The 22,818-nt window shown below is 41.7% G+C and overlaps 1 pseudogene; it reads right to left on the bottom strand.

Moving 5' to 3' along the window:
* Positions 1 to 833: 833 nt before the first annotated feature.
* Positions 834 to 11,596, bottom strand: LOC136462350 (dnaJ homolog subfamily C GRV2-like; annotated as a pseudogene).
* Positions 11,597 to 22,818: the final 11,222 nt, after the last annotated feature.

Here is a 22,818-nt window from a genome sequence, read left to right on the forward strand (position 1 = left end):
ACTGGTGAATTACTAAAATTTGAGAAAAGGAATGGAATGAAAAGGATTGGAACATGGGATATGAACACTTAGTTTGAGATAATGAACTAATATGACTTGGGTAAAACCTGAAAATAGGGTCAAGAATAGTAAGCTTTGGCAAAGAACTTTGAATCTTGCTACATCCTTACCTTGCCCCAACCTGCATCTCTAAAGTCTTTCACCCCTTTTACGTCGGGTAGTCTTGTTGAGTCTTTTGTACTAAGGTTTGTTACCCTTGTTGCAGGTGAGTGCATGTGCAGGCTTGTTTTGGTCCCTGCATGTGTGTTCAAAGTCAATGACGATGAGGAATGATGAATGGCCTTTGGACAAGGCACTAGTTTGTATGATAAATAATGTTAATGTAATATTATCCCGCTACTATGGTTGTATGACACTTATAGTTTTGTAAGTTTGAAATAAACTGGTTTGTAAACTATGTTATCGTAAGACTTCTGCTATATTTTACTCTGATGTATATATTTGAATAAACCGTTGTAATCTGCAATGTGTGATTGGGATCCTGTTCGGAAAAGATTCTGGATGATTCGGGTTTCCCGAGGACACCCGACAGACCTGTTAAGTTGTTGGGAACTTATGGTATGCTATAGAGGTCTGTTGAGACAATGATAGATGCACGTGGGCCCAATTCTTAGGAGGTTCTGCCATAGTGAGGGTGCAAGCACTCATCATCAAGCTCTTCTCGTATGTGCCTTATGGCACGACGGGTAACGAAAGCTCATCCTCTAGTGAGAGTTATAGTGATGATGAAATGCCTCTTTATGATGAAATTGTGCACCAAAATCTTAATTATGCTAAAGTTTGCACTAGTACACAGAAAAACAGCTTTTAATTGCACATATGAGGCAATAACACTAACACCACATATTGAAGAAGTGAATCATATACACACGTTCAGCCAAATAGAAGTAGACTGTAGCAAAATACTTGCATAAGTTGTGCCACAAGGAACACCTTATTTGCGCTATAAAGTAAGCATTGATGTATATTGATGAAGCATATGCACTAGGATTCTGAGAGTATCTGTGCATTTGCATGCAAACTAACCTGTTGGACATACTGCTTGATGCTTGAAGTTGGAATTAATTAATTATAAATCCACTCTGACTATAATTCCCTATACTGAGTGTGCATAGACCACACACTATAAGGCACAGGTGCAATTGTGCGTGCATGCATGTTGTTAGCAAGTAGTTAATCATATATCAACTTTGGAGCAAGAAGAGCATGTGTGCATATACCCTAAACAGACTGAATGTACATGACCACACTCTTCAGCCGCATGTGCATGCGTATTAGCATGTTGCTTAACATACTGCAGACCATGGTAACGACTAATTTACAGCATGCATACATTAATGATATATTTTATTTATCATGAAATTATCAAAATATCATAGCCTACCCCAACTTGCTTAGGACTGAAAGGCTATGTTGTTGTTGTTGTTGTTGTTATCCTAGGCATATAATACAATTAAAATAGAAGCCATTACCTCTGGTGATTCCAAATTTGAATTTAGATTTGATAATAACTCTTTAGGCGGGTGGTTTCTCAGCATGTCAGCAAGCTTTGGAGTAAGAAGAGCCTTTAGCGCATTGTATGCATGTTTGTTATCTGGGTACAGGATATCATCACTACTGAGACCACAAAGCTTAGACAAAGCTTGAGTTGCATGAACAGCATGCAGATTTTTAGCAATCTGCACCCTTGCCCCAACACCAGGTGCCTCACATGTCTCATTCTCTTCTGCTGTCGAATCGTATTGAAGCAGCAGGGGTAGCACATACCTGCAAGTATATTTCAATTATGTAAATCAGAGTAAGAATTTTTTTTCTCCTAATGTACTATCATATTTCGGTTAGCATCTCTTTTCCACATTAATCTTAGAAAACAAGGATAGCAGGCAAGGCAACTACCATAAAAATCCAGCCCTGAGCAGAGCATTTTGCAACTCAGACGACACCGAAACATTCGCAGCTGTCAGCAGCGCAGCATCCACAGCTGAGGGAACAAATTCAAGTTCTGTACAATGCACAATGTCCTCAACAAGGCCACCAAACTTAAGAATCTCAACTCTTCCTGACTCAAACTGACTGAGAACAGAGAAGGTATGCATTATGTTGGTGACTATTCTTGCAGCTGGTTCATTTGCAGGTGTTGTGGGCTGAACAATGCACATACAGCGAGAAAGAAGTGTTGCCAACAAGGGGATGCCACCATCCCTTATCAGTTCTTCTCCATTTAATGAAGATGATGCACATCTAACAGAACATTACAACAGGAACATCAGATAACAAAGAAGGCGAACATCTAAAAAAAATCAAAGTGAGCAGTTTTAAAAAATGTATAAACACAATAAAGTCTGTGTTTAGCTTACGTCAGCCAATTAGCATCCGAAGCAGCTATCAGAAGAGGGGCCCTAGTCAGATGAAAGAAAATTGCTGTCATCCTTATCTACAGTAACTGCATTTAGCAACATAGGAATAACCAGCATATTTGAATGGTTTCCAAGACATCTCCATATCTCTTGTACAAGATGCATTGTGTGCCTTCAGCAAGAGTAGCAGCCTCCAGAGTTGTGGTCCCTGCAATCCCTGCATACTAGCCTGCATATAGAGATGGTAGACACTGTAAATAGCCAACAATGTGAAAACATACCTTAATGGGGCTCGCTAGTTGACATATTTCTACTAACAATTTGTAGGAAAAGAAGTTCAATAGGCGTCAGTTCAATGAATACAAGGGTGAATTAATAAACAGTTTAAGCAACAAAAGGAGAAAGCTGAAAGATATCATGCATAAATGGCAACTGTTCATACAAACAAGGAGCACCTGCAATCGCTCATAAGCCTTTTGCACAGCACAAACTTCTCCCTTCTTCAGGGTTTTCTTGTCTGGATGATATTTTATTGCTATGCTTTCGGTATTGGCGCTTAAGCTTCTCCTCATCAATGTTTTCAATTTTGTTTCCTGAATTAGAAGAACTTAAGTCAGGATGATGTCTTGCTGCTACCATTCTCACCATGCACAAGATCATCAAGAGAAATCTCCAGTAATCTAACAGGCTTCTTCTTCAGATAAATCCATTGGACGACGAGTTAACTCTTCACGCCACGGATTACCAACAATGACTGCAAAAACTCCACGTGTTCTAACAATGGGCCAGTTAGGAAACCTAATCTCATCACATAGGTTACGGAGGGTAGTAACGATGGCACCACATCTCATCTTTTCAGATTCGGGTAAGTCACAGGTGGCATAGGAGCATAATCATAACACGAATGGCAATGCTGTTCCAATTTCTGAGGAAAGTCACCGAGATGCTGAAGAACCTGCCAAAAATAAGTCGAACAAAATAATTTAAAATGAGATTAAAATCTCAAAACTAGAGAGCAAATGTTTTTACAAATAAAAATAAAGGATATAGGTAAAAGACCTGACGAATAAGGTTTTCTGCTCGCATCTTGTGGGTCCATATAATTTCTGGTGTGTCAGAATCAGACACCATTGCACCTGCAAAAGCAGAAGGGCCACTGCGCTCCAAGACATACAGCAAAGATTCTGGGAGCAGTCCACCCAGTACACTACGCTTTGCCAAAGGCAAAGATGAAGATAGTGCTGCCTCTTCACCACCATGAAAAGCTTGATGAGTATGTGTGGCCGAAAACAACTGTGCAATTGATAGGAGATTTGAACCAGGATACGCCAATGCAAAGTAAAAGGCACCAGTACTATATAATCGAATCATAGCTTTAGGGTTTCTTGTAACAATAGCCTTAAGCAATGAGGCAGCTGCTTCAACAATGCTTGGTTCCCCAGTAAGCATAACCTGTACAACACCATTTGTTTTTTGTCAGCATTTGATCAATGAAATTGTTTGAACGAAAGAGAAAAATATACATCTGAAAAGTTCAATAAGATCATTGAATCACAAATTAAAGCATGAACTTTAATGGCATGAACAATAGCTTATCAACTGACAACTGTGTGCATTATAATGCAGATGACTATACTAATAGGTTAATATAGAGTTACAATTTAGTGATGTTTCGAGGAAATGCTACTTACGTCAGCAGAGCTTTAAGGTTGCATTCTATTAACCTATACGCATATTAATCTGATGGTTGTAAACTAAGATACTGTCACTTTTATGTTGTATTTATCTAGTCTCCAGCATCCACTTATATGGTGGAAAAAGAAAGCAAACACTTGAAGCTAGAGATAACCTGGGCCACATGAGGAAGGCATCTTGGACTTGACAATATACGTTTCACCCTAGGAGTTGGAGTTACTATTTCACCTGCATCATCAAGATCAGACCGTGCAGATGCCATACTGTGTAATATAGATAATGCAGCGTCCCCAATCTGTAGAAGGAAATACATTTTTATGTGAGTCAAAGAAAGTGCAAATTAATAATACAATTTATGCCAGACAAAGTAAGTGCAAAATTAATTTGTGAGGAAAGAATTTGTGCTTGCTGATAGCTAACACTAAAAGGGGGAAAATAGCAGCACAGGCGCGAGGATGTGTCCAACCACAAGCTGCAGATTTAATACCTGAGTAGGAGTCAAAACAGGCACTCTTACAGAAAGTGCCCATCGCAGTTCCCGTATATCCCGTAACCTTTTCCAGTCAGACATACCAGAAGCCCAACATTTTGTTGTCCAATCAATTGACTTCTTTGACCACAGCCTTCTTATTGCATCCTTTTCAAGTGGCCCAACTTGTGTGCCATCTTTATCAATGTACATCCACTCTTTTGAAGGTTCCATAAATGCAGTTGCCGCGATGAGGTTAGATTGCAAAGGAATAGCTGTCCGCTCAGATGTTTCATGTGCAACAGTAAGCAAATCAACAGCCAAAACACAGCCTCCAACCAAAACACATGCTTCAACATTTGAAAGGTCATTCATCAAGGCCTATAAAAACAAGGGAAAAAGAGGGAGAAGATTTATCAGCATTTGAGTGTAAGTCACATCAGCAGATCCATAATAGTAAATTGGTTCTTGAAAATATTGTCCAAGATTAATGTCGATGTCCAAAGCAAATGTCTAGATACTCATCAATTGTACTGTACAGTGCCCACTGCCCAGAAAATGACCACATAATGAAGCTTGTTGATATTTACACATTAGCATATATTATGTCATCTTACTACAAAATAGAGAAAATTAGACTACAGAGCAACAAACCTTTAAAAGTAGTAGCAAACGATGCCTCAACACCCTATCATCTGTTCGGTCTAAGAGGACAGTAATATGTGCAGTGCCATCAAAAGGCCCAATAACTTTGTAATGTTGCTCATAAACTATAGCCATTGCCCTTGAACAGAGTTCTCTTACAGAAGATCCTCCACCACCACCAAAGCCATCTAATCTCCCCATGTCACACCAATCATCAGATGACCCCAACTCATCAGGTACTGCACCATCCACAGTAAGACCAATATCTGCGTCACACAAAAATCGATGGTACAGAGCTCTAAAAAAGGCAACAGGATCACGAAGTGGAAAATCCTGTGCTCGATAGTTGCTTCCACTTTCAAGCAGCAGCCGCAAATAGTATTGCCCCACACAGACTTCTTTGGACAAGCTTGGGTAGCTCACTGAAAATTCAGCATAATTCCATGAAATACGAGGTAAGTTGTCACTACCACCAGCATCCTCAGTGACTGAACTTCCAGGGACAATGTCATCTGTTCTTTCTTTCTCGACATCCAGGTTATGAACTTCAGTTTGCAATGCTTCCCTCAATTCCTGTCTGGTGCGTTCATTCCATATCAAATCTGCTCTGTTGTGATCTAGACTGAATGCCCTCCAAAATCCATACCAATTGCACAGGAGCCTGCCAGATCCCACAGGAGTGTTTTCCACCACAACCTGTGCAGGGACTGAAAAATCTGAATGCGATGAGCTGACAAGATTGCCATTGGCATTGCAGTCCACTGAATAAACATGTGAATCCAGCTGTGGTGCCCCAATTTGATGATTATTTTCAGAAAGGGCCTCAGGTACAGAACCATGTGGAACTGAAACTGTGTGAGAAGGATCAATGTTTATACCTGGCAAAGGAGAGTGGGTGGAAGAGTACGGGCCAACATGCCTCTGATGAACATCCGCTCCTCCGTAAGTGCCCACACTGGTGTGCCTGAAGGGTTCCCCATCCTCAACACCATTGGGGGGTATCCCTTGTTCTTGTACTGCCATACTTTTACTACCACGAACCCTCCTCTGCTGAAGTATTCGTCTCTGCCTTCTGCTCAACGGTGCTTCATCATACTGGCTCTGTGAATCTTCATCTGAACGTGTATGGAGATAAGCAACAAGTCCAGGAGGAAGTATTCTTGATAGCAAATCAAGTGCAGGTTGATAGGAATCAGCCCAAAGAGCAACAAGTTGCCGACTAACATCACGTCGTTCTCCAGCAGGAAAGAAGAAAGCATTTAGTAAATGCCTCAGAAGAGCACCATCCTTCAAGGCAGCATCACGCATGGACTCTGCCGCTATTGCATCCTCTTCAGCAATTGTACGCATTATAACAGAAATAGTCTCTCGCACACTTTCAGCTGGATGTGCAAATAATGCAAACAAACGACGGCGCAAACCAGCAACTTGCCGCAATAGCTCAACAAATGTAGCATGTTGGGTTGTTTCACCATGGGGTTCACAAAGCATAGCTTCAAGGACTTCCACAACAGACAGAGATAACAATGGTGACACCGATATTGGCCTCAACCTGTTAACAAGGATCGGAACATACATTGGTTGCGAGAACAGTACAGACTTTGCATGCATGTAGGTGGCATGGGATTCTCCCCTTGTATCCATTAATAAGATAGATGAATCACCAGGACCACCACCAATTAGCATAGCCACAAGTCCAGCAGCTTCAGCTGCTACTCCTTCCGAACCATTCCTAAGCAAACCCATTATTCTCCCAACAGCGACAGGAAACGCCATCACATGTGATGCCACACTTCTTGATGTAAGTAGCCTGCGTAAGCATGCAACAAAACCCATTATTGTTGCTGCTGCTTTTGGAGATGGAGGCGGAAGAGGAGGAGCATCAGCAGGAAGGTTTTGTGGTACGATCGGAAGAAGACTGATTAAGGCCATTAAGACCACTTCGGGTACTTCAATATTGACAGGCACTCCAGTGTATGGTACACATGCATTAAACTCCCTTATTCTACACCACAATCTGATTTTTGCTCCAGGAACAGTGTCAGATGACGCTACAGCCTCTTTAGCAACTGCAGCCAAATGTTTTATGTGCATGGTAGCAGACTCCATATCAACAGAACCATGATGGGGCATCTGAAGATGTGCTACCCCGCAAGGCGGATCTATCCGATGACCAGGCATTGTTAACCTTGGTAGCACTGGAATTGCACACTGTCTCTGAAAACAACAAAGAGAAAAGGAAACATGAGGCGCAAAGGCCAAGATGAGCACGACAGAAAAATAGAAAATACACGTATCATGACCCCATGAGCATAGATTAGTACTCTGCACTCATCTGTGTCACGCCTACTCTATGCTTGACTCAAAAAAAATAAAAACTCAATGACATGAGGAAGATCAATCCAAGTAGGAGAAATGGAGATGCATAACAGCTTGCACTATGTTGTTACACAGTATATCAAGATTTCACCTCTGAAGTATGAGTTGAAGTTATTATACAGATGTATTAAAGATAGAAGATGTGATTATGTGGAACAGCAACACTACACAAGCACACAAATCAAAATGGGAGTGGAATGGTGCTTCTCCAGGTGTTTTTGGTCATTACACTTATGGATCTTAGCAAGAATATTCGTATTTGCAAATAAAAAGTTGCCATAAGCGGTGCAGATACATTTGAATCTGTACTCTTCATGACTCTTAAGTGTAGTTCAAGATAAATGAATTGAAAATACAGATTGAATGCTGCCAGAAGAAATAAAATGCACCTTAGGTCCTGAAACATGTGCAACAGAATCACTTGGGTTCACAAACTTAGGAATTGCATGTTTCAATCCGTGAACTTATATAAGTGGGTCATAAAAGGTTCCAGTTCTATGTTATATAGGTAACTAAAGATGGCTGAATCCTAGTCAAATTCCAACACAGACATGCTGCTCGAAACTGCTAGGGAAATGGGTTTGTATTTTAAGGAAGCTTCATGGAGCTGGACAGTTTTTACAAGATTTTTTGTGGATCTTATCTAGCAGCCCATGACCACCCTTTGGTTTAAATGGCATTCAAGTGCCATCACGACCATTAGTCGCTAATCATTTGCAATTTGAACAGTTGTTCATGCACAAATACAAGTTTTGGCATCTAAATGTGCGATTCTTAGGTTTGGGTACCTAGATGGCACACTTAAAGTCATGTCCCGGATGTATGCCTTTCCTTTTTTGGTTAACATGCATCGCTAAGTTGTGCCAAAATACAAGAGACAGTCATGCTTGTTAATCACCTTAAATTTGGGTGTAAAATATACCAAGGTAAATATGACGTCAATTGGTTCATAATGAGAGTGAAAAAAACAAATATACCTGGTTTTGTAAAACATCAAGAACTGTTGCAAGTAGATTATCACGGGAAGTGCTTGCATATACCTGAGAAAAAAAAAACATAAAACAATTAGATGGCATTTCCTGTAATGGGATAGAGACCTATATCCTGTGTACTTACATGAATTGGGCAGCCATCATTGAATTCAAATGCAAACATCTGCGGCTCTTCTGCAAATCGAACAAGAGCACTTACTGCTGAGAGCGATCGTACAATGACAGCCTGGAAAGAAATTCAGTGAAAACAAGTAAGAACCTATGATATGGTCTCTTTTGTGTGTGTGTGTGTGTTTTAGGGGGGGGGGGGGGGGGGGGGGGTTCGTACTCAAAATTGATACCGTTTCTTTGATTGGCAATGGCTCGAGGGGAGAAGAGTTTTAACAATTCATATAAAATTGAGGACAAAATGTCTACCTCATAGTTCTCTGGACGTCTTTCAACAAGTGAAGTGCTTGTAAGAACAAGCAGACGAGAGACAGAATCACCCTGTTCTCCAAGCCCACCCCTTGGTCCAACACCCAAACTTAAGCTCTCAATACTAGTAGTGCCACGCGCAGCAGAACGTAATCTTGTTACTGACCACTCTCCATGTCGTGTTTCAGCAGCTCCAACTGCCTCAATAGCTGGGAAAGAAGTCCACATGCAATTAAAAATCAGAGAAAACCATAGTCGTAGGCTCACAGGTAACAAATAAACTATCACTGAGAGTTTCTTATATGAGATAAATGTAGGATCGGCAGCATCAATAAATGTGTAACCAAAACATGAGACAAACGCGGATTTTGTTGATCAATCTGGAGCTTGAAGGTGGTATTTACCTATTCTCACAGTTCATTTGTGTTTTGCAAGCTGCCAAGTTACAAAACATATGGATGGAAAAGCAACACTAGAGGCATGATAATGCGGTGAGAACATCAAATTGATATATAAAAGTATTGAGCAAGCATCTTCATCCTTATCAACATCTAAATAGATTCCCCCAATAAAACACAGTACAACTAAAGTTCACCATCACTAGAGATCTGCCTACCTCTTTTTGCTATGAAGTCGTCCGTTTTCATTGATTGTGAATTATCCACAGATAGCGATAGTCCAATCTTTAATTTGGCAGTTTTCGTCTGAAAGGCAACCAATAACGGGAAGTTACATAGAACTACAAAAAATCTGTATCACTGGAGTGGAACGACCAAAAAGACGAGGACAAAACGGTGTACCAGATGCGATATAATTGCAGTGTTTGTAGTTCCTGAAGCAGCCATAAAAGCTTTTGACTTCCTACCATAAAGAGGGCATAGCACAAACCCTCCACCTTCAGTAGTCTTCCTCCCATAGCTATCCCCCAAGAGCACAATTGCCGGAGAATTCATATCTCTGAAGTCCAAGCACCAGCGCATATCACCAGAAGCCTCAAGGAGCTCAACACCCACAGGAGTGACCTTAAGTTTCTACAAAATGTTCAGATACAGTAACCAAAGTATTAGACATCATGTGATACATACAACAGTATTTTTTTCAATACAGCATTATGTGAGTAATAAATTATCAAAGATGGTCTCCGCAATCAGCTAGGTATCTAAATAATGACCATAGAAGTGGTGCACTACAATCATCTACCACATCCAGTCACTTATATATGACATTTCAAACAACAAACTAAAGCTAAATGCAAGCCAAACTTGCTGTCTAAAACATCATATGGATCTGACTGGAAGGAGTATTTCTTAGCACATCATCTATTTTTAGCACATTTTGTGGCACAAGTTGAATTTGTTATTCTATTTTCATATAGTTCAAAAATCACAAACAATTGAGCAAGAATGAATGTGCAAATATGTGAATTATCTTCAATTGTTCCACTTGAACTGGTAGCCTGGTGCTATGAGATCTGGTGGATTATCTTAAGGATGCAACAAATTCAATCATGAAGTAGGGTTGTACTAGATGAGATTGGGCATGGAAGCATCAACTGATCAGAATAGAGTTGTACAGCAAAATTACTTGCAGAAACTAGGCCTTGGTTTATTTCCAAAAAAAAAAACAGCCTCGCATTGCTAGTTTTTTGTTCACAGCAGCACAACACAGTAGATAGTAGCGGGATGTGAAGTTGATAGAAGCGGGAATTCAGGAAGGGGATGTGCTTACGAAGGGGGCCCACTCGTGGGTGCGTCGGCGGAGGTGGAGGACGGGGAAGTCGAAGGAGGCCTGGACCGGGCGGAGGCGGTGGAGTTCGGTGAGGATCCCCGGGCGGAGCGGGGACGAGAAGCGCATGGGCTTGAACTTGCCGCGGGCATCGGTGCGGACTGCGAGCGTGAACTCGTCGGTGGCGGCGAGAGCCTCAGCGTGGTCGAACTCGGAGCCGGCATCGTAGGAGTTGGTGAGGTTGAGCGTGGTGGGGTCGAGCGTGACGACGCCGGAAGAGGCGATGCAAAGGACCCGGCGGTACCTTCCCCTCCACGAGTGCTTGACGACGAGGTACCGGGCGAGGTACTCGGGCTCCTCGGCGACCCCCGCGGGGGCGGCGGTCGACGTGGCCGCCTCCGCTGCGGCGTGGCGGCTGGCAAAGTCCATGTCGGCTAGACTCGGGCCGGCATTAGGGTTCCGCCACCAGGGTAGGGAAGGGGAAGAGTGGCGCGAGTGAATCGCCCCCAGCGCGGCGGCCGATCTCGAAGCGAAACAAGATCCCCTTGTCGCTGCTGCTGCTGCTGCCTCGCCGGTCGCCGGAGGACGGTCCTCGCCGGCGCAGCGGCCGGTTAATCGTTGCAGAGATTTTGTGTTGCGCGAGTTTTCTTGGTGCTTCGATTGATTGATCGATCGATCGGTCTGTTGGCTCCTTTTCCAAGATGTTTTATTTTCTGCCCGTTTTCCAAGCTGTTGCTTGCTTCCGATCTCACTTTTTATTATCTTCTGTCTTCGTGGCATAATAATAAAAATCAATCAAGTCATAACTCCGGCAGAGGGATCGTTCAGGACAACAGAACAGAGGACCCGGCTTCCGTGTTTGGTTTCAGCACGACTATGCACGACAGCACGAGTGAGCTTGCGTTGTTTTTTTTCGCTTTTTTCCCTCTCTTTTATATTAATTAATTAATAAGTTTTTATATATTAATCAGACAGATAAGAACGAGTATAACGAACACAGTGGTATTGTCTGTTTTCCGGCCTCACTAAAACCGCCGTACATAATCGAACACTACGCCAAGGAAATAATTTCTCCATATTTTTAAGCTTGAACAAGATTTGGCTTTAACGTATACTTCATCTTTTTATATTATTTTGTGTCGTATTAGTTCTATTCTAAGTTAAATATTTTTACTTTTTACCATTGATTTTAAAATTTTGTAGAGATTAACAACATGATATTTATGGTTTTCGTAAAAAAAAAACATGCTATTTATGTTTTTAGATTCATTATAAGAAATACTTTCATAATATTTGTTTTTAGATTTATGTTGTGAAATTCTATTTTTAGATTTATGAAACTACATGGACTGTTTGAAATTGATAGCCAGAGTTAGGATCGTTGGATTTTGGATAACGAGGTTGATAGCACCCGGATGTCCGAACATAGTTCTTTTTTGTGGGACACTCATATCCATGCATATAATATTGTTTATTTCTTCACCTAACTATGAACTGTCTAATATTTTTTCACCCAACTACTTCTCTTCCTAGTTGTTTCGATCCAATGTGCTTGCTGCCACCAACCTTCCTCCCTTAAGATTCACATCCGGTGTCGCCTGCAATCTACCGCTGCACAGACATGCACACCCCCTGCACCTCAGGTGCCTCACCATGGAGGCCACGCTGCATGGCATGTCGTCATGGCTATTGGGAGGAGGTACAGGCATGTCTAGGTGGGTGATAGTGGAGACCACTGAGGCTCCATTGAGGCTCATGTGCCCATGTCTAGGTGGTAGTGCAGACCACTGAGGCTCATGTGCCCATGTCTAGGTGGTAGTGCAGACCACTGACCGCCATGGTAGTGGCCATGGGCAAACCACCACGGAGCAACGCTACGCGGGGCTGGAGCTCCTCAATCCTCATGTGCGATACATGGTATATGGGTATATTTTGTGATGTTGCTCCACATGATTTCTATTGTTTCAATGTTTGATTTTTTAGGATTCATCTGTGTTGTAGTAGTTTTAACTAGATGTTCAAACATCAAGTTGATTTTGTCGTCATGACCTTTTTCGGGATGTTGCATTGTACAATAAGCAAATTTTGATATGTTCTCATCTAGATGGAGATGAGTATTTTTTGGATGCTGCGGCAGTTATAACTAGATGTCCCAACAACAAGTTTGCAATTACTTTTTCTCTAGATGTTGTTTTTCTATTTTGATTGAGACAGAGATGGAGACTCAGGACTAGAGCTAGCTATGACTCTCAGGTGTAGGGGACCATGACGCCTAAGAGGGGGGTGAATTAGGTAACTTAAAAATCTAAATCTAAATTGTGACATCTTTTTCTAACCCTAGCAAAATATATGCAATAGATAACCTATCTAAATGTGCAACTACGGTTTTGCTAGTGTGTTGCTATCTCTAGCGCAAAAGGAGTAATACAATCAATGTAAATGTGGAAGCTAAAGAGCAAGATACAGATACGCAAACTCCCATAGATGTGGCAGAACCTCCTAAGGAATCAGGTCCACGTGCACCTATCATTGTCTTAACAAACCTTGGATAGCGTTCACGAGTTTCCAACAACTCAACAGGTCTATCGGGTGTCCTCGGGAAACCCGAATCATCCACGATTCTTTTTTCAAACAGGATCCCAATCACAGACATTGCAGATTACAACAGTTTATTCAAATATATACATCAGAGTAAAAGATAGCGGAAGTCTTAAGGTAACATAGGTTACAAACCAGTTGTTTTCAAACTTACAATACCATAAGTGTTATACAACCATAGTAGCGGGATAATATTACATTAACCTTATTTATTCATACAAACTAGTGCCTTGTCCAAAGGCCATTCATTCACTCCTCATCGTCAGTTGACTTCAAACACCGACATGCAGCATGGACCAAAACAAGCCTGCGCATGCGACTCACCTGCAACAAGGGTTAACAAACCCTGAGTACAAAAGTACTCAACAAGACTAACCCGACGTAAATGGGTGTAAGACTTTTAGAGATGCAGGGTTTGGGACAAGGTAAGGATGTAGCAAGATTCAAAGTTCCTTTGCCAAAAGCTTACTATTCTTATCCTATTTTCAAGTTTTACCCCTAAGTCCTTTTAGTTCATTATCTCAAACTAAATATACTTTTCCCATATTCCATTCCTTCTCATTCCATTCTTTTATCATATTTTAGTAATTCACCAGTCCTGCATTGCTTCTATAATGAATCGAGTCTCCATATCCGCGGAGCACCGACAATTCGAATTGATTCAAGTCCCAGCTGGGGATTCCTTATCACACGACATATGTAGAACTTAATCTTGCATATATCAACCTCGCTACCGGATCCTCCTATACTAAGCCGTCTCCACGCCACCCGAGAGCACAGCACACCTCAAATCCGGCCACATTCCAGCCACGAGGGTACACGCTACTCCCGCCATCTCTCCACTCCCAGTGCTGTGGGCATTCGTCTTAGTATCGGATTAGCCGAAGTAGGCTTACCGGAGTATGTGACCAGTACTACAAAGTGTCTCGTTCAGAAGATCCACAATGAGTGGCCTTTAAGCGACATAGTCGGCAACATTACCCAAAATTCAAGATAAGTCACCCGACTAGTCTCTAGTTCATTCAACCTTCTTTCTTTCTTTGGCCAGTATGCCATCTTTGATTGTATCAAAACTTTTACTTTGAAAGCCTATCATAAAGCATACTAAGCATTCTACGCCTTTGTAAATGAAAACATCTTCAAGGATGGTAAACAATTAACAAGGTAGGTAATGCATCAAGTAGGTAACATTTGAATTAATCAACTTAATGCAATAAGTAACATAGGTGATAAAGCTTTTCAAAGTAAACAAGGTAAGGGTTTAATGCATAAACCTGGGGCTTAGCCTTCGTTGACGACCTCAGGTTCCGGATCAGTACCACAATATCAAATCCCGTGACAACCGGGGATTCTTCCAGAACTTGCTCAACTAGAATCGTTTCACTCTCGGGTTCTACACGAAATGATAACATATGCTTTAACATGATGATAATGTAAACATGATGCTTTCACGGTACATGAAATGTAAAAACACCCCGAATACGATTTTCCTTCACGGTACAGTTGCAAGCCAACAAAACCAACTTGCAATTCTACCATCAAGAACCACACATGTGACTTGACCAAATGAACCTTGAAACCCTACTAGTCACAAAACATGACCAAAACAAGATTCAACACTAATCAAACACTTAGGGTTTGCTTTTATTTATTTTTGAATTAATTTGGAAATAAGCCCAAAAATGAACTTGTTCCAAATGACCTCAAAATTTTATGTAAGCTTCCTCATGTCAAATTAGTGTACCAAAACAAATTTCATAATTTTTGGAATTATACAGTGGCCTACAAAAATCATGGAAATTGCATTTATCAATTAATGGACTGAATTTTTGAATTATTACAAATTTATTCAAATTTCAAGTTTCATATTTTTAAACCATAATAGAGCATGTACAGAAGCTACACACAAAATTTCAGAATTTTTGGAGCTATGATTATTTTCCTACAAATTTCCAAAGATTCAGCACTATTCAAAATCAGAAAATAACAAAACCTTAGTGTTCTTCTCTTTCTCTCTCACTGACAACCCGACCCCACTCGTCAGTGTCACATAACATGACACGACGGCGCTGCCATCACTGATCGGCCCAAAACGCGCCAACGGCGACGCTTCGGTAAGGCAGACCGCACCCAAATGATCTACACACTCCTACGAACCCATCCCAACCCTCAGATCGGCAGAAGGCGCACCGGAGAAGGCTCCACGCCGGCCATGGCGGCTCGGGCACGATGGTGCACGACATAACCCCGGCAACGGTGTAGTAGAGTCAAAAGCGAAGTGAGCATCACGTTCAGTAGCTCACCATGATCACGCCGGTGTGCTTGGTGAAGACGGAGATGGTCTGGAACGACGTGGCCACGTGAGGTCGATGGTGGCGATACTCCGACCGGCTCCGAGGAAGAAGAGTTGCGCCGGGCGACTCCGGCCAACCCAAGCGACGTAAGCAAGCCATAGAGAAGCGTAAGACCGAGGCGATCGCGTTGGCGTAGCTGGGCACGATGGACGCGGCTCGACGGTGGCTACGACGAGCGGCAGAGCTAGCTGGCGGCGAAGCAGAGCAGAGGGGAAAAACAGGGACGACGGCGGCGGCTGCTGCTATTTATAGCCGGGAAGGGGTTGCCCGGCGTCGACAGTGCACGCCCGAGCTCGCCACGGTGCCGGCTATGTGTCAACGCGTGAGGAAGTGACGCAAATTGATCGGCGGCGACAACCGCGTGGCGCCGATGGCAAGCAGAGAGGTGGCGCTCGGTTGCTTTTTTCAATTTTGAAGTATTTACAAAATTGCCACTGCATTAATTTTGCAAATTACTCACAAATTTTCTAAAGAAGTTGAAAATCTCCAAAAATGAAAGTTGCTCAACTTTTCAAACTCTACAACTTTGCTTCAAGGAACATTTTCAAATTCTGCCTCCATTTTGAAATTTGAATTTGGGGTACATTTAAGCATTTGAATCATTTCAAAATTACTCCAAATTTTATATGTAAACTTGAAAAACTTTGAATACCAAAGTTGATCCACTATAAAATAATCTTCAACTTTGCTTTTTGTCCTCAACCCCAAATTCCAAATGGATTTTGAATTAGACAAAAGGGGCAAAAAGGACTTTATGATTTGAATTTGAATTCAAATTTGATTTGTTTTCCTTTTACTTTAACTTTGATTTTTGACCAGTAACATGGCCCATTAGGGTTATTTGAGTCAAATGACACATGACCTCACATGATCACATGAAATTTGACCCTTGTGGTCATGATCTTTATTTAGGGTTTTGAATCACATCACATGAAATAACAACATTATGAAATAAAGCTTATTTAGTGAATGCATTCAAAATTTTCTACTTTATGAATGCTTTGCAATGCATATGATGACATGTCAAATTTTAGTGCTAGGTCAAAACACCAGAGGTGTTACAACCCTTCCCCCTTAAAGAAATCTCGTCCCGAGATTTAAAACCTAAGGCTAAGTAATGGAAAAGGAAATGTGTCAAGCTAACACATTATAACTTTATTCAAAAGGCTAGTGAGGGGGTTTTCCATTCTGTTGACAAACGAGGCAAGTTACAATATAGACAAGGTATTGCAACTAGATAGAAGCGAAGAAGTCAGGAAAATTTTCTTCTAAGTAATCCTCGGGCTCCCAAGTAGCTTCATCTCAGTGTGTTGGTTCCATTGTACTTTGTAGAACTTGATTGTACGCCTTCTAGTGACTCGATCTTTCTGATCTAAGACTCTAATAGGGTACTCGGCATAAGTCAAATCAGGTTCTAGTTCTACATCACCAAAGTCGACCACTTGGTCAGGTACTTGAAGACACTTCTTTAACTGAGATACATGAAAGATATCATGCACCAGCTGACATGTGATCTGGTATCTTGACGCGATAGGCGACCGGTCCACATCGTTGTTGGATTTGAAAAGGACCTACATAACGGGGCGCCAACTTTCCCCGAATCCCAAAACGATGAACTCCTTTTATCGGCGATACCTTGAGGTAGACATGATCTCCCACTTTGAATTCTAGCGGTCGTCTCCTCTTATCAAGCATAGCTTTTCTGTCGGGATTGAGCTATCTTCATATTAGCTTGTACGAGTTTAACCTTCTCTTCAGCTTCCTTGACCACATCTGGTCCAAAGAACCAACGTTCTCCAGCTTCTGACCAATTTAAAGGTGTCTGACATCTACGACCATACAGTGCTTCGAATGGTGCCATTTTAATGCTCTCTTGATGGCTATTGTTATATGAGAATTCAGCTAAAGGAAGGCATTCGTCCCACTTAGCACCATAGGAAAGGACACATGCTCTTAGCATATCTTCAAGAATTTGATTTACCCTCTCAGTCTATCTATCTATTTGCGGATGATAAGCAGAACTACAGATAAGTTTAGTCCCCAAAGACTCATATAGACTTTTCCAAAACTTGTATATGAATAATGACCCTCTATCAGAGACAATGGTCTTGGGTGCCCCATGCAGACTAAAAATTCTATCAAGATAAAGCTTTGCATACTACTCCGCTCGATATTTATCTCTGACAGGTAAGAAATGAGCTATCTTGGTTAGGCGATCAACAATAACCCATATTGAATTGTAGCCTACAGATGTCCTAGGCAATCCTACGATGAAGTCCATACAAATATCTTCCCACTTCCAAGATGGAACTGGCAACAAATGTAATGGACCTGCAGTCTTCATATGAACCGCTTTGACTCTCTGACAAATATCACATTTAGCCACATATTGAGCTATTTCTATTTTCATTTTGGTCCACCAATATCTCTTTCTCAGATCATGATACATTTTGTTGCTACCTGGATGAATGGAGTATCTTGTAGAATGAGCTTCATCAAGAATTTGCTTTCGTAGCTCTAGATTTTTGGGTACTACCAATCTATCCTTGAACCATACAACATCTGATTCATCAATCTTGAAACATGTTGGTTTTCCAGATCTGACTTTATCCTTGATATGGGCTATGCCCTTACTTTTCCATTGAGCATCAATGATCTGATCTTTGATAGTGGACTCAACTGCAATATTGGATAGGGAACCTTGTTCTATGATTTGTAAATTCAGATGCTCCATCTCTTGACACAATGTTCGTTGCATAGGTTCTACAATCAGACAATGGCAATGACTCTTGCGACTCAGGGCATCGGCAACCACATTAGCCTTGCCCGGATGATAATGCACTTCTAAGTCATAATCTTTAATAAGTTCTAACCATCTTCTTTGCCTCATATTCAACTCTGACTGAGTGAAGATGTATTTCAAACTTTTGTGATCCGTATAGATATGACAGATATTGCCCAATAAATAATGTCACTAAATCTTGAGTGCATGAACAACATCAGCTAATTCAAGGTCATGGGTGGGATAATGTTCTCCATGCTTCTTGAGTTGTCTGGAAGCGTATGCTATGACTCTGCCTTCTTACATAAGAACACAGCCAATACCAATTCCAGATGCATCACAATAGATATCAAATGACCTCTCGATATCAGGTTGTGCTAAAACTGGTACAGTTGTCAGCAACTTCTTCAATGTCTGAAAGGCCTTCTCACATTCTGTTGACCATACAAACTTAGTTTGATTTTTTAGCAATCTAGTAATTGGCTTTGCTATTCTGGAGAAGTCAGGGATGAACCGACGGTAATACCCTGCCAACCTTAGAAAACTCCGAACTTGATGAACAGAGGTAGGTGCTTTCTAGTTAAGGACTTCTTCTACCTTGCTCGGATCAATAGCTATTCCACCAGCAGATAGCACATGACCCAGAAATTGTACTTCCTCCAACCAAAATGCATATTTACTGAATTTGGCATATAGCTAGTGATCTCTTAATCTTTGTAGAACAATGCGGAGATGTTCTGCATGTTCCTCCTTGCTTTTAGAATAGATAAGAATGTCATCGATGAACACCACTACAAACTTATCCAACTCGGGCATGAAAACTGAGTTCATTAGGTACATGAAATGAGCCGAGGCATTGGTCAGCCCAAAAGACATGACTAGATACTCATATAGACCATATCGGGTAGTAAACGCTGTCTTCAGCACATCTTCTCGTCTGATCTTAATCTGGTGATAGCCTGATCTCAAGTCTATCTTTGAGAACACCTTAGCTCCCGCAAGTTGGTCAAAAAGCAAATCAATTCGGGGTAAGGGGTATTTATTCTTTATGGTGACTTCATTTAACGGCCGATAGTCAACACATAACCTTAAGGTTTGGTCCTTCTTCTTCACGAAGATAGCAGGACATCCCCAAGGTGATGAACTGGGTTGAATGAAACCCTTGTCTAACAACTCTTGTATTTGCATTTTTAATTCTGCTAGTTCTTTGGGTGGCATCCTATATGCTCTTCTGGACACTGGTGCTGTTCCTAGTTTTAGATCAATTCTGAACTCTACATCTCGGTCTGGTGGCAGACCAGGCAGATCATCGAGAAAGACATCCATAAACTCACATACCACTGAAATTTTCTTGGCTTCTTCAACAATAGTTGCACAGACTATTTCCACTATACTCTTAGGAAAGAGAAGTTGGATGAGAAGTTGGGTTTTGCTGTCAGGTGCATTTACCCTTATGGTTCTATGCAGGACATCTATGATAGCCCCATGTTGGGTTAACCAGTTCATACCAAGGATCACATCTATATCTTGATCCTTTAATATCAGCATATTGGTAGGGAACTCATAACCTCCCAAATCAATAGGTACACTGCTGAACTACCTCCCTTGTACAGATTCGTCCCCCGGGTGACTGTATATGATATGGTTCTTTTGTTTCCCCAATAGCTATCCCATGCTTCACAACAAATGTACGATTGATGAATGTATGGGATGCACCAGAATCAAATAAGGTAATTGCAGGATGCTTAGCAATGGGAAACATACCCATCATTACTGGTTCTCCTTCTGGAATAGATTCCACCTGAGTATAGAAGACCCTTCCAGTTTTCTTCTCAGCCTGACCCTTCTGACTGTTCTGAGCATTGCCCTTGTACTGATTCTGAGCTTGAGTAACAGGGGCTTTGGGTGCATCAGGATTGTTCTTCCTAGGATACGGACATTCTCAGGAAAAGTGTCTGGGTTTACCACAATTATAGCATGGATAATTGTGATTCTGGGGAGTAGCATTGCGGTTTGCATTATTTATATTATTTTGCTGCTGCGGTGCTTGATGAGGATAAGGCGCATTAGTTGCAGGGCGAATAAAGATTTGCTGCCTGCCTTGGCCTTGTTGTGGGCGGAATGGTGCACGGCCATGATTCTGAGGATGGTAGACTATCTTTTGACGCTTTCCACTCGACGATCTGGAAAGCAGATATTTTCTTCTTCTTCGCCTCCTTGTGTCAGTGGTAATTCTCCTCCGAAGCGATAGCAATGTTGATTGTCTCATGATAAGTTGCGTTACCACAAGTTGCCATCATGGTCTGAAGTTTAGTGTTTAGGCCTCTAAGAAAATGATTCTTCTTCTTCCTGTCAGTATTCACATACTCAATAGCATACTGCGACAGGTGATTGAAGTGCCCAACATAATGCATCACCAGGTGCTCCCCTTGCTTAAGAGCCAAGAACTCTTCTAACTTCATGGTCATCACCCCGTCTGGAATATAGTGTGCCCTGAAGGCATCCTTGAACTCCCTCCAGGTGATTTGGTGACCAGCGGGCTGTACTGCTACCAAATTTGCCCACCAGGCACCAGTAGCTCCTCGGAGTTGCTGTGCCGCAAACCTTGGTTTCTGAACCTCGGTACAGTGAATCAGCTCAAACTTTTGCTCTATTGTCCTAAGCCAATCGTCAGCTTCTAAAGGTTCTTCTGCCTTTAGAGAATATAGGCGGACATGTGTCAGTAAAATCAACATAGGTTGACTCATCATTTCCATTATTACGACGACCACGATTAGGGTATGGTGCTTGTTGGTTCTGCGCCAATTCCCTTAACAACCTAGCATTCTCTACCGTTGCATTGAATGAGTGCGGCTATGGCATCTGCCATAGTCGAAGGCATTGGTGGAGGATTTGGGCACTCATCATTGTCATGCGAGCCCACTAGCACCAGTTCGGGTGATAGGACGAGGCATCTATTAGAGAAACACATTTACTTACATTATTCTTTATTGAAAGCATTTAAAAGGTTTCATGCTACAAAGGGTTACTTATTTAAATTACATGTCTTGTATCCCACAAGACAACCCTGGTTTACTAGGAAAGCAGTAAAGGAACTATTACTACTCTGAGCTCTCAGTCATCGACATCCGTGCCCATATCGGACGAAACCTCATCTTCATCTGAGAAGTACACTAACTCCTCAGGATCCTCCTCTTCTTCATTCTCGACTTCTCCTGGATCTACAATCATTTCTTCATCTGTAACTTCACCATCCCCATGAGGAGGATGAAGTTGAGCGTACAGCATGTGGACATTCTCATGAAGAATGGCATTGTCCATCTCCAGGTCCTTCTACGTAGAACTCCAACTCATGGACGCGTTCATTGGCCGCATCCTCTCGTGTCTAGGCTTCATTCCGCAGCTCCATGGTCATGGTGATGCCCCTTTGCATTTCCGCCAGCTCTTCTTGATCTTTGGCATGAGCTCGAATGAAGAGTGTTGAGCTCCTTGGTAAGGCTCTCGATGTTGGCGGGGATTGCTTGAAGATCCTTCATCTCCTAGTTTCTTGGAACTTCCTTCACCAAGCTCATGGTTTCTTGGTGCCAACTGGTGACGAGGAACTCCATGAGGTCCGGTGGACTTGCGTGCGGTTACCTTGGTCTTTGCCATAGCCTGTAGAATTTAGGGTAGGACTATAAGAATAGCTTGAGGATAATGGAGGTTAGCAAGAATGGGATTGACATTACTTACCCAACCACTATTAAGGGGAATTATTATGCAAGGTGCTCAAGCATGATGCATGAATCGATCTTACGAATCTAGGTACAAAAGATTTATATAATCATAAGTACTAGATTTTTAATACATAGGACAAACCTAATCATATTATCCGCCACAAACTTTCAAATAAGACAGGATTGAGGCTAGATCAAAGGTAAGAAGAAAGAAATTTGAACTTTAAAATATCAAGTTTACTTTCTTTGATCCAAATCAATTTGAAGGTTTTCCAAAGTAACCTACAATGATCTTAGATGGGAACTGCTCTGATACCAGCTGTGGCAGAACCTCCTAAGGAATCGGGCCCACGTGCACCTATCATTGTCTTAACAGACCTCGGATAGCGTTCACGAGTTCCCAACAACTCAACAGGTCTGTCGGGTGTCCTCGGGAAACCCGAATCATCCATGATTCTCTTTTTCAAACAGGATCCCAATCACAGACATTGCAGATTACAACAGTTTATTCAAATATATACATCAGAGTAAAAGATAGCGGAAGTCTTAAGGTAACATAGGTTACAAACCAGTTGTTTTCAAACTTACAATACCATAAGTGTTATACAACCATAGTAGCGGGATAATAT

The sequence above is a fragment of the Miscanthus floridulus genome, chromosome 1 (genome assembly GCF_019320115.1).
Source record: "Miscanthus floridulus cultivar M001 chromosome 1, ASM1932011v1, whole genome shotgun sequence".
NCBI classification, from domain to species: Eukaryota; Viridiplantae; Streptophyta; class Magnoliopsida; order Poales; family Poaceae; genus Miscanthus; species Miscanthus floridulus.